A 14243-nucleotide genomic window follows, 5' to 3' on the forward strand; every position below is an offset into this window, starting at 1 on the left:
CCATTGTCAATAAGGACATTAACCTTCCGTCGTTAATGAAAGCGAATATAGTGAAAAATTTCTAAAAATGATGAAAATCTTAAAATGAAAAGAACTAAAATTTTAGTGTTGCTATTTTCCTCTATCCACTGAGATTGAATGTTTTTTTTAATATTATTTGGCCAATATTAAAGAAACTTGTGACTTTAAAAAAGTACTTAAAACCACAGCAATTATTTTTTTCTATTTCTGGTTTTGTGTTATTATACACATTTTTTAAAACTGATATAAAGGTTATCCACACATAATAATATGTTTAAATGATAAAAAAATATGAAGAATAATAAAAAACTTGGGACAGCAGGTACTTGTTTAGAGTATGATTACATGATATTCTACACCTTTTCACATATGATTTTGGGTACAAAATTTGTGCAATACACAATTGTTAGATATCCTTATTTAAATTACTAAGTATAAAAGTGCTGTAGCCTTTTTAGGATTAGCCAGAGGGTTGTTCGTAATTGTAAGAAAATGAAAGAAACAATATTCTTACTGATAACGAGTAAATAAAGTAAAAGAGTAATTCATTTTACGATTAGGGGTAATTACAATAAATTAACTTGAATCTTGCTTTTTTTTTACGATAACCAAAAAATTGGTATTGAAACCCATACATTGATAGTGTAAAAAACTAATGCAACTATTTTTCCAACACGCTAAAAAGTTATTTAAGCTTTTAATTTTTCTTCACCCTTTTATGATGTGATAGCACTCTTCTTAAGGTATGAATTTACGCTGTTAGAGTTTCTTGGTGATAATTTAGTAACATAGTCAACAGTTATCAGACGGTTAAGATGCTTTAAGACTTGTGATTTAAGTTTAAATGACGATAAACGTGAACGTCGTCCTAAAAAGTGTTCAGACAATGGTTTGTAAGCTTTGCTTGACAAGAATCCATGTCAGACTCAACAAAAATTGGTAGAATTGTTTGCTTAATAACGATTGTCCACCAACTGATTATCATTTTCTCGCGTCAATAAACACTGTGCTCTAAGGTGTACACTTTCCAACATTGGAAGAAATGCAAGACTGAGTTGATAATTTCTTTGCGTTAAAGAGCCTAAAATTCTTTGGTATGGGGATCCATAAATTATAGTCTCAGTATTCCAAGGTGTTTGACAATATGGAATAATTTTCTAATGATTAAATGTGTAAAGTTTTCATTGTATAAGTAAAGTTAAATATTAAAACAGTTGCATTTTTTTTGCGCGCCCAGCATACAATTTCTTTACTACAAGTTTATTGCTGCAGCTTTCTAAAGATAATAATTTTTACTGCAAAAAAAAACTCTTTGTTAAGAATAATAATAAATTTATAGCAACCACAAGAGGTTATTGGATAAAAACAATTTTAAAGATTTTTTTATCTTAAAAAACTATAAATTTTAGAAATCATTTAAGAACTAACTGAAAAATGTTAATTGAGCTTTTAAAATTTACTTATACCTTTTCACTAATTATTATGATGTACGTAAACATTTATCATATAATAGATATTTGCATGCATATGAGTGAATAAATGAATGTTAAGTACGACTGAGTTGTAAAAAGTTAAATGAGGATTCCAAAATCTTTGATTAAAAGGAAAAAATAAAATAATATAAAATGATTCTTTACCAATTGTATAAAATAATAATAAAAGATAGAGTGGTAAAAATGAGTGTCTTTTGAAATTTTCTAGTGTGATACCCACTGGCACATAAGCATAACAAATAAAAATGCAGAGGTCTTGTAATCACTTTGATTGGCATGGCACACCAAGTTTCTTATTTGTAACAGATATCACTTGTCACGGACTAGTGGCATACATTAAAATTGATATATTCTTATCCGTTAAATTAAATAGTATAACTATTTATACCCCAAGCATGCCAAAACGTCAAAAAAATTTTACTCAAGTTCTTATATTTAACATGAGCTGTATTAAAATGGCATTAGAAAATAACTATCGCATGCACTTTTAAAGAAAAAGTAAAATATCTGAGCAGACACATAATGAGATAATCGTAGAAAAATTTCTTTAGTTTGTAATGCCTCTTTCCAGACTGTGGATAGAGGGGCATTTTCTCAAGATATTTGCAGAAAAAAAGTAAAAATAAGTTTCGCATAATTATAAGATGGCAATCCACAGAGCAATGCACTGCCAGTTTTTTGTCACTTACAGTTAGAGGCACAAATTTATAAAAAAAAATAGTTATTTAATTTAATAATCACTGAAATCATGATTTTTAATATTACGTCATTTCTATTTTTTAAGCTATAAAGTATAAGTATACATAAATATGAACAGGTAACAAAGTGTTTTTATGAAGTTTTTCTCATTAATTACCAATACATTCAATAAAACACTACATTTTTTTTTTTTTTGGAGATTGCAGTGCGTTATTTTTTTAAGTATTAGCCTTTATTTTGCCTTTAAAGATTCTAGTCAAAGGCGTTAATATATTTTTGTTCTAATTTATTATTAACTTTACCGAAAAAAAAAAAAAAAAATTACCCTATATGCTACGTCAGTTAGTTTGAAGAAGAAGTTTAGAAAATCGTTTACAGCGCTGATGATGGCAAAAATATTGCTAGCTGTAATTATATGTGCGTTATGTAAAAAAAACAAGTGATAATGAGTCGCCCCCTCCGTTTCAAAAAGTCATCTCGACTTTTCAAATTTTTCAAGCGATGGTTTTCGCATATCTTTCCAATAAATTTCTAGCATTTAGCATTAGTAATATTGTCCATGGGTCCATTAATGCTATGCTAAATAGATTGAAGGAGAATGAGTTTGGGGTAGATGCGTGGATAGTGGGATTTAAAAGTGGCGTACATGTTTTTATGAAGCGGAGAAGGTTTTAGTAATTATTGTGCATTTATTATCATCCTAGTGCGCTTAATGTTCGTGTGCAAATGGTCGTCAGAAGGTATACTAGCACTGCATCATACATGTTTTTTTTAAGTATTATTCTGTGGATCTCTTGTCTTGTGTGTGTCGTTTTTAACGTTTTTTTGTGTATGTATTTATTATTTGTGTTGTTTTTCTTTTGTGTTCTTTTGGTCTGTTTTTTTTGTGTGTTTTCATGCTGTCATTTTTTTTATTTATTACATTTATTTATTATTATCATTATTTTTTTTTTATACATTACTTATTCGTGTTATTTTTTTTTTGTGTTCAATGTTTTTTTTGTTTCATTTTAGCTTGTTTGGTTTTTTTTTGTGTTTTGGTATTGTCATTCTTTCGTTAGATTATTTTTGATTCTGTGTTTTTGTTTTGTGTTTTTTGTGTATGTATTCCTTATTTGTATTGCTGTTTTTTTTTTAATTCTTTCGATTTTTTTTCTTTTGGTTTTTTTTTAGTTTTCGTGTTGTGGTTTTTCATTAGTTAATTTTTGTTTTTTTTTGTTTTTAGCGTTGAAATTTCATTGTTTTTATTTTTTTGTTTTTGGTTTTATTGTATGTGATGACTGATTTTTTTTGTTTTTGTATATTTGTATTTTTTATTTGTGTGTGATTTTTTTTTTTTTTTAATAACATGTATAAATGACGACATTTAATTTTGTTACCTGTAAAAAACACAAAAACTTATTTTAACTATATTTATCATCATCATCTAGTTCTAGTAGATTAATCATAAATGCGCTAAATTCCAGGGGTTCTCCACAGCTCTAACAGTATTGTTGGTTCACCAGTTCCCTTACGTGCTTTTTTTTGGTGCATTCAAAGATGCACTTTGTTTGAATATCTTTAAACCTACAGTTAATGTGGTGGTGGTAGCATTGCTCACATGATCGCCAGACTGGCAAACTGATTCCACAATCTTGGCAATTGCCAAAATTAGGTTAGTTGGCTGCGCTGGCCTATCCTCCAAGATTTTTTATTTTAAGGAGTCTCCCTTAAGTTACTCCACGATCGTCAGTTTCCACTTGTAGTCAGCAAAAGAGCTTGTAAGTATCATTCCTTGCGTGTCTGGATAGCAGTGATATCTCGCGATGCATGAACCTGAAGTTCAGTCCCCGCCGCATTGTTTTGTTTAATGCGAGGTCTTGGCTGGTTTTCTTGATGATGTCATGGAAGAACTCTTTTTCCTACAGGATTTTGTTTACGATAAGATAAATTTTATTTTTAAATCTTTCCTGCAGCAGCTTTTATTGTTCGCGATGATGGCGGGTCAACCCGTATCCAAGTGCCCACAAGAGCTCTTCACCCTGATGTCTTTCTTTACTTGGTTTTCTTGAGTTGGCGTGTTTTATTTTTGTTTCGCAAACTTTCCCGCACTGGTTGAGATTGAAGTTCTTGGTTCTTGATTGTGTCATGTGGGTGACTATCCCATAGGCTAGCAGCCCGAGGCCGAATAATACTATGAGTTCTAAAGTTGCAGTAAATTCTCCGTATCTGGCTGGTGCCATTTTTGCAACTTTTTTTTTCTTGAGGATAGTTAAGACGAAGATATTTGTGTGAGAGACGCGAAAATAAAGTAAAAAAAATGCGCTGTGCTTGAGCTTACATACTGTTTCTAACGCCCTTCTATAAATATAGTACGTAAGAACTGGGCATGACTATCTATGCTTTTTTTACTTCGATTGGAGCTGAAAAAAAGAAAACAGTCTCGAGTACGGAAAATTCGGGACAAATCGCTAGGTTGCTGTAGAAAAGGTCTGATGATGTATACTTCTAACTGCTCTCATCTTTCCAGGATAATTTGAGTCATTTTGACTGCTAAAGTGGGCGTCGTAACAGAATAAGCTTATGTTATCGTTATAAGGTCATTAAATTGTCCTTGCGAACCCTTGAATAGCGTACAGACTTTCTCGTGCCTGCTTTTATGACTTCGACTCGTTTCCCATCACTATATAGGAATCCTATGCTGTGCGCCACTCGTATAGGCGGAAAGTTGGGGAAATCGTGAATTTTTTTTGTCCTTTTGGCTGCGGGGTTCGTATGATTTTCTGAAGTTCATGTCGGGCCTTTGAAGTCGCAGTGAAAATTGGGGTTAATGCTTCTGATAGACATATAGCTTATGCTAGTTTTTATCTATCTCAACTATTAACTTCTCGAAAGCTCCTTTAGTAAACAGTACGTAACATATAATAAGAATTGCTAGTGCTAGCGTTATACTTATCAGGAGTATTATCACGGCCATGATGATATTTATCTGGGCCTTTGAATTAGCTATAAAATACATTTGTTGTTGTGGCGATTACGTACAAGTGTAGTTTGAAGTTTATTTAAGGTTCGTATATCATGAGAGTAAGAAGCGGAACGATTATATTGCTGTTTACGTATCTACTGGTTCTGGAGTCGAAACGTTTTGCTGCGTCTTTCATGGTGCATCCGAAGTCTGCTTTTATGATGGCATATCCAACTGATGGCAAGTGATATTTATTTTCTTCTCAGAGAACGGTGATGTTGTGTTTATTTTTTGTTGAAAACTGAGACAAGTTGTATGTTTTCACGATATGAGATGGCCTGGCATTAAATACTTGTATATTTTACTTGTGGAAATCGATATTTAAAAAATTACGGAACATTTCTACTTCACAAGAGCTCAGTTTTGTGTCACGTAATAGTGATTTGTATAGGTACACGTTAATGGAGAAACATTTACTTGGTTCTGACTGTTCAACAAAATAGTATTCACGGTGACTATAAGTTAGTGCTTAATAATCTGCTGTGGTTATCATAAGAGCCACGATCGTGCTATTGCAGCTATTTTTTTTTTTTTTTTTTTTTTTTTTTTAATACTGACCACAGTATGCATTTTCTTAGTGTGAAAGTCATTACTTGTACGAGCGGAAATATTAATTGTATTATAATTTCGCTGTTAATTACCTGAAATCGACGTTGTCTGTATTCGTATAAAGGTTGGGTATTTATTGCTTTGACTGGGATTGATATTTCTTGTTGAGAAATAGTATTTATGAAATAACTTACATTAGTCTTACTGAAAATACAAACTTTTTTTGTTGCATTGAGTTGGTAATTTTTTTTTAATTTTTTAAGATCACGAAGAAGTGATAGGTTCCAAGCAACGAGACATCTGCCTGCGCTTGTGACTTAGTAGGCGAGCTGGCGCTCTTTTTAAATTCAGTAAGATTTGTTTTTAAGTTATTAAGTTACTCCATGACTGTTTTTGTTTTGTTCAATTTCATCGTCTATGTAATAGGTGCATTTTTCGCATTTAGCGATAGTTTGCTATTGGGTGCTATATATATGTTTGAAAATTCCAATATCTTTAGAATGAATTGTGGAATTGTTCACTTGAAACGATATTAATAATGTATAGAATATAAAATTAAGGTTGCATAGTTCTTGAATTTTAATTGCTAATTCTTCTATTGTGTAAGACAAGGTGTCACTGTTGATGTTTTTTTCCAGAAGGGTAGTGTTAAGATTGGTTAAAATGTTGGTGAGGTCATAATGAGCTTCTTTAACATGCTTAGTGTGTATGTTAGACACTATGGACTAAAATTTGCTTATTATTCTCGAATTTTGAATTTGTGTGCATTGCGATTCCTGGGTTAAGGTTTGATCGATGAAATTCAGATATTACCTTGGCACTCATTGTTGTCATGATAGTAATTATGATATAATTGAAAAATATTTCGGATATCTGAAAACGAAATAAAGATATTCTAAATGATAAAAAGGGGAATTATTAATTTTCTTTATAGTGTATTACACAGTTATATCTAGGTTTTGTTGCATTTTTAGATTTTTAAGATCTCGTTAGTGATTATCGACTCGTTCGGCGTGTTAGCGGCACTCTTCAAGAGTTGCTTAGTACGTGAGGAGACACATGTAGCAACCTACTGGGGATTTAAGCCCTATTATAAAACAAAATATTGCTAGTTTTCCACGCTCCTGGGGTGTTTGTGTTATCTCTAGGTAGTTTTATTGCACTATTTTACCGGTTCTAATAAGACACGGTCATTTAGATGAGAGTTATAAATCGTTAATTTATTTCTACGTTGTTTTGTCTAAATAATTGTGTCATTATTATCGATTTAATGGTTAAAAAACGTTTTTGAACTAAATTGAGACATTTATTTATTTTTTGTTCCATGTTGAAGGTTTTTTTTTCCTCTTAAACTTGTGTTTCCACGTTAATAGTATGAATGACTAAAGATAAAACTCGGGGTTCATGTCATATGAGGTATAAGTGTGTATCGGTTTTTGGTGGTGCAGTGGCTGCAATAATGACTATGAATATTTTTTCAGTGAGTTGATTTACTGGTATTTGCTGATAACTTGGTGGGTTTTGTGCAGTGGTATTTTCTCCATTGCCTGAGCTTTTACCGTTGGGTGGTGATCTGGCCAGATGTAGCAGTAGGTTTGTGAGTGAATTTTAGATTGCTCCTTGAATATGAATTAACTATCCCTCAATGCTGTGTAGAGCGTTACCATACATAATTGTGTCTAGAAAAAATTTAATGGTCCAAAAAGTTAACATTATAGTGATAAAAGTGGATGTTGCTGAGCCGAAAGAAATGAATTTTCGCCACATTTTATTCCAAGTATTTTCCACTAGTATTTATAAAGTGTTTTTGTCAAAGATGTGTAAGAGTAAAAATTATTGTGCAACTCTTATCTTTCCTGTTATACTTGCTGCTACTTGATTAAGTACCACTGACCGATCAGAGGAAGCATGATGTAAGTTCTTAGTTATTTTATGTCATTGTAAGAATAAACATCGCTATCTTCTAAGTCAAGGGGACTGAAGTTTTTCCAAGTTTGTTTTGTGTCTGGTTTTAGTAACTGTGAGTCATCTTGAGTTATCACTTGTGGTAACATTTTGTAGCATCGTGATCTGAAATTGAATATTACGGAGAGTACTGTATCGCATCCTATTTTTGTACCATATTCTTCAAGTACGTGTGTGCGTCGCGCTAAAAAACATGGTTATTTATTCCAAAACACTGGCAGGTCTTAGTATCATGCATCAGTTTTTCTTGCGCGCACTTCTACTTCTTCACCCTTAATAATATGAGCTATGTCCCTGGCCAAAAAGCTGATGTAACCTGGGCCAGACATAAGTTAATAAGCAAAATTATGTGGTAAAATGGTGGCAACATCAAGTGCATTTTCGATTACTTTTCGCTCTATTTCACATTGTTTTAACAGTACGTCTCTGTAAAGTTCCTTATTTTGTTTCCTGAAGTGTTGTCCTATAAAAGTAAATTTAGAATTAACGTATGTTAACATATCTATGTTGTTTATATCGACGTTCTTTCCGCTGGAAAATTGTGCTTCTTGGGGTCAGTCAGTGAAAATATTTTTGGGTGTCCTGTTTTAATAAGCGCGAAAGAGCATGTGTTTGAATCTATTGCATTGTAACGCTCTTCTAAAGTGACAGTGGCGTAACCCTGTACAAACATCCTTTCGTATTTTCCATATGCGTCCGTATATGATCCTGCGTTTCCACGCGCCATTAGCGCCTACGGAGCTGGCTTTTTTTACGAAGATCTTCGTTTTGTTGATGGAAATGTCTTGTATTATGTTGTCGTACGGACTTATACTTCTGTGTGTCTACTGCATTCATCTCGTGGTTTTTCTCTAAGGTATTTGATTTCATCGTTTTTTATTGCTGAATTATCCGACCTTTATGCTGCAATGTTGTATTGTTCTCTTAAGCTTGAACTTACGATAAGTAACAAGTGTGAAAGCGTAGTCATTTAATTGAATGAGCAACACGTGTACTCTAGTTAAATTTATGACCAATTCAGGAATGTCACATACTCCTATATTTACAACAGAGAAAGTAGTGAAATTAGTGAAAGATTGGCTGCAGTAATATTCAGTGATTGCTGTGGCTCAGTTGACGGTTTTCTAAAAGATGAATAGTCAGAGAATTATCTTTATCTGTAAAATGAGTAATTTTTGATTTGTTTCTCGTAATTCATATTATCGACTTATGCTTTTGCATGGTCCTTACGGCACATAAAATAAAAATGACTACGACAATACACACACAATCTTTTTGCAGGCGAAAAAAAAAGAAACACATACCTCCAGATATCACATGCGTGTGTAAGTAAGTGTGCATGGGTGTTGTTTTTCTTTCTTCTTTCCTTATTTAGGGGTTGAGAGAGATGTATGAGTGGGGTAAGCGGTTATTGTGTATTAATTTTCAGTGTGTCTCGTTAATCTTAATTTTTACGTTTCTGCTTTCCCAAGTATCAAGCACTAAGTAAGGTCCTGAATACTGATCGTTAAATTTATGACTTTTGGGGACCTGTAGAAGCCAAACATTGTCTCCTATTCTAATAAATTTAGAATTTGATTATTTAATGTATATCTTTTTTTCTCTGATTTTAGCCATGATTAATTTTTCTTGAGTGGTCTCATGTAGGGTGTTTAGTTTAGTGACTAGATCCGTCATGTGTTGTAAGTGTGTGGGTAATAAATCATCTGCTTTGAGGGGTTCGCTAATAGGTAGCCATGGTATTTTTCTAAAAACTAGCTCGAGAGGTGTGTGCTGAGTGCTTTCATGCTTATAAGTATTGAAATTAAATGGCGCTAATTTTATTCATTTATCACACTGTTGTTCTCTTGTAATAAATATTTTAAAATATTCAGCAAGGATGTGATGTGATATTTGAAGAAAATCGTTTAATTATGGGTAGAACGCTGTTGTATTTAACTGTCTAATTTTGAATTGACTTGCTACACTCTTAATTAATTTACTTAAAACGTAAATGCCTCAAAACGTAAATGATCCGTTAGTATAGCTGCTGGAGCTTGATAAATGCAAATAAATTTCTTAACAAAAGCATCTACTATTAATACAGCAGTTAGATCTTTCAATGAGACTGCTATAGCATATTTTAAGAATAAGCACTGCATCGTTAGAATATACTCGTTATTTTGCTAAGTTGCTGGTAACGGACCCACTATGTCTAAAGCAAGTTAAGCAAAAGATTTGGTAGGTGTGTCAGTTATGATAAATTTTTGTTTGGTTTTAACACGTACTAGTTATTTTTGTTGATATTTGAGGCATTTTTTGTATGAACGATTGGATGTCTTGTTTCTAGTGTTTCCAAAAAAATTTGTGTTTTAGTTTGTTGTAAGTTTTATTAGCACCTTTATGCCCTCTTTTGGCTAAGCTATGCATTTCCTTAATAATGTTTTATCTTTCCTGAGGCGAAGGATGCTGTTTTGTTTCCATTAATCTATTACTTTGGTTTATGTGATATGTTTTTGTAACATCTGCAATATTTTTTAAAACTCGATATTTTCTACTTCAGTGGTTCTAGCGATACTGACTGTCACTATATTTTTTTTTCATTATTACTTTATTCAGGTTCGTAACTGACTTTTTTAGCACTGTTGTTATGTTTGTTATGCCTTCCTTGTCTTGGCCTCTTATGGATAAAACTACGTGAAAATAGGTGTTGTATTTAATTGATTAAGGGTATCAATTGTCAATTTTTCCAAGTGGGGTAGTTCGTTTATTGTACAGATATCTTGTTCCTCGTCATATAATGGTCGGCCAAGGTTGTCGGTGAAGTGAACGTAATTGTCCTTTCTTATATAGATTTTTTTCCTTGAAAAAATTATTTTATTATTTTGTGTCATGAGAGTGCATGGGCTTATATTGTTATTATTGTTATTCTGCGTATTATTTTATTTGTGTTCTCCGAAAATAGCTGAGCTAAGTGCATGATCTTTATTGTTATTATTGTTTAGTTCTCATTTTTTGGAAGCTAAAAATAATAGGGCTTCTTTGTAGCAAAAGGTGATCATTTTACCTGCCTTTTGGCGTGCCATTATCCCGTATTGCTGGGTTTCTTCTATTACGGTATTTAGTAGCTGTTGTGCCTCTTCTTTTGTGCAGGTAAGTAAAAAAAAGTATTCTATCTTTGATTGGGTTTCTAGATAAGGCATCTACGTTCTGAATGCCTGGCTTGGCCCAGGACTATGTGTCTTTCATCAAATTGAGCCATACAAGGAGTTGATGATCAGTCACTAATACAAATTTTCTTCTGCACAGGTATACTCTAAATTGTTCTATGCAATATATTAGAGCCAGGGCTTCTTTGGAAAATGTACAGTAGTTGCTTTCACTTTTGAACAAGGTTCGTGATATGAAAGCGAGAGGTTTATCTTTCCCAATTTCTCCTTGTGATAGTACACCTCCTATAGGGTAGCCCGAAGCATCTGTTGTGAGTGTAAATATTTTTTCAAGGTCAGGGTTGATTAAAATTGGAGAATAGCATATTTTATCTCTCAGGATTTTAAATGCTGTTTGAGTTTCTTCGTTTCAGGGGAACTCCTGATTTTTTTTTAATAGTATGTTAAAGGATTTTGCTATTTTGGCAAAGCTTTGTATAAATCTACGGTAGTAGCCTACTAATCCTCAAAATTGTCAGACGTTTTTTTGATTTTTTGGTCGAAAAAATTCTTTAACTGCTTCTTTCTTTTTAAGGTTGGGTTTCAGCTCTTCTTTACTAACTATGTGACCAAGTTAATGTACCTCTTGTTTTGAAAATTCACATTTTTCTGGCTGCAAGACTACATTTGCTTTTCTTAGTTGCTTTAAACATTGAATAATAATTTTAAAGTGCTTATTGAATTCATAGGAGTGAATAAATACATCGTTAAAAAAAACTGCTCTTTAAATGTTTAAAGTTAAGGCATATATTAGTGCTAAAAATATTGGTAGACTTGTTTTTTATACGAAAGGACATCTTTTTAAGTAAAAAAGTTCTAAATTGAACATAAAGGCAGTTTTATGTCTGTTATTTTATTCTTATTTGGTGATAACCAGCTTTTAAATCGAAGACGTTAAAATATTTAGATGCACCGATTTCGTCAACAATATTTGCTATGTTTGGTACTGGATGATTATAGTTGGGTATTACGTCATTGAGTTTTTTAAAGTCTATTACGACTCTATCTTTTTTGTCCGTTAGGTGCCAGCTCTTTTGGCACGCAGAAAAAAAGCACCGCGTAAGGGCTTATGGAAGGCTCAATGACTTAGTTTCCAAGCATTTATATGACTTGTCTGTTGATTTCTTCTCGTAAGATGAGAGGTTGCCGAAAAAGCTTAATTTTAATGGAGATATTAGTTATTATTGGGATGTTTAGCTCCATCAGGTCCGTAGCAGGTAAACTCTCACCTTCGAGGTAAAACCTGTCTGCATAGTCTACTTCTATCTTTTTTATGGTTGTTAGCTTGCTGTGCTTGATGTGCTTGACACATAATAAATTTAGAATCTTTTGCTCACGTGGAGTTACATTCAAGTTTCATTATGTATTTAAGTAAGAATTTTTCACTTTTTATGTTTGGAGCATATTTTCTTTTTTTTTGTAATTTGAGATTTTTGATACAATTATTAGTGCGTTTTTGCGCTTGCATAATTTTGTGAAGGTTCTTTTCTTTTAAATATGTGCTTACCCATTTTTGCAATATTTTTAGTCCTTATTGATATTTAGTGATGAGATATTTTTGAGGTAGTTCTGGATATTAAGAGAGGTTGCAGCCTTTACTTTCGTATAAAAGTGATTTTTCTAAGCTTTTGAGGCTCTCAAGGAGTTCGTTTTTTATGTCACTTTTGTTTGTATCCCGATATTGTACGTATTAATTGTCGTTATGATTCTGAGTTTCAATGTTTTTGCAATTGTTGGCAGTTTTGCAAAGTTTTCTTTTGAGGTTAGAATTTTTCGATTTTTGAATATGGATACATGATTGTTGTTGAGTTTAAAGTTTTGGATTTTTGTATCGTGGTTGTTTGAGTTCTAATTTTTTGAATTTCGGATTTTGGAGTTTATTACAGAAGTTTTCGTATCTTGATTTCAGATTTTGGCGTTCGTAGAATAGTTTATTATTTCTTGACTTCGGATTTCAGTGATTGTAACGTTAGCTTCTATTTCATTATTTCGGATTTTAGATGTAGGAGTATTATTTTTTATTTTATAATCTTAAATTTTAATTTTTGGAACTTCGGATATATTTGATAATTTAAGATTTCTTATTTCTTGATTACTGGTGAGCTTAGATTGTACAGTTTTCGGAGGTTCTGAGTGAGAGACCTCTGTTTCTTTAACGCGTAAGAAGTTGCATGTAACACTTGTGCGTGCGATGAAATTTTCAGGCTGTTTGTGGGACTGCCTCATGTTATTTGTTCTGGTTTTCATAGGTATTACGCAATTTCCTATTATTAAGAAATTTTCATAGTAAATAATTTGTACTTGATAAGTACAACATATCTTGTTTCCTATTACGCCGTATGTTTCTATGGGAAAATAATCTGTTATGATGTGGAATTCAAAGAAGTATTCTTGAAAGCTTGGAATAATGTACCCTTGGGTTTTAATTTTCCCATTTATAATGCCTCTTAGGTGCAGAATGATATCTTAAAAAAAATGATGTTGGGTAAAATACCAGGTTCTTTACTAAGTAAAGCTTCTACACCAGTGTCGAGAATAACAAACAAGGTCAATTGATTTCGCTGAATTTGACTGTTACGGAGGGTGTTTGGGTTTTCATGCTTATGTTTTTGTGTAAGATGGTCTTGTCTACTATTGACTGCTTTTGAAAGTTGTTAGTGTTACATTGCTCGTTTTACCCAAACTTTCTCTCTGGAAGAAACTCGAGTCGTTTCCCAATACGTCTTACTTAGTTTTATCGTTAAAGGTTTTTTTTTTACATTCACTTTTTCAGTGACCTAATTTTTTGGAATAGTTGCACGTTTTTGGATTATTTTGATCATTATTAATGGAATTCAAAGTTTGTTGCTGCGTTTATTGGTTAGGTATATAATTATAAGATGAATGTGTAGGTGCGATATGATTATGTGATGGTTAAATCCATGACACGCCCTTTTTTGAGGACTGAGGCTATAACGTTATAGAGGAGTGACTAGAACGTCGTTCGGTGCTGGATGGCGTAGTATTGTACATGAGCATGGCTTGGTCAATATCGGTTTTATTAGTATTATAGCTATACCAGCAATTACCTGCTATTCGCCCTCGTTTTTCACTAATTTAGCATTTTTCTGGAGTTTGGATTAAGTTTATTCGTGCATCTTTACTTTCTTTATTATTTATTATTTATGATTTTTACAGTTTCTAGTAGATGTTCAGGTTCATAACATACAGAATCTTTTTAGATTTATATCGCTTGAGGTGTGGAAAATTCTTGGTTGTTCCCGTGGCCCATACGTGCATTTATTACCTAGTGTAACCCTTTTATGAAATATTTAACTTTGTCCT

This window comes from Copidosoma floridanum, unplaced genomic scaffold (assembly GCF_036245765.1).
Source record: "Copidosoma floridanum isolate Cflo_tuat_1 unplaced genomic scaffold, Cflo_Japanese_pri ptg000013l, whole genome shotgun sequence".
Lineage (NCBI taxonomy): Eukaryota > Metazoa > Arthropoda > Insecta > Hymenoptera > Encyrtidae > Copidosoma > Copidosoma floridanum.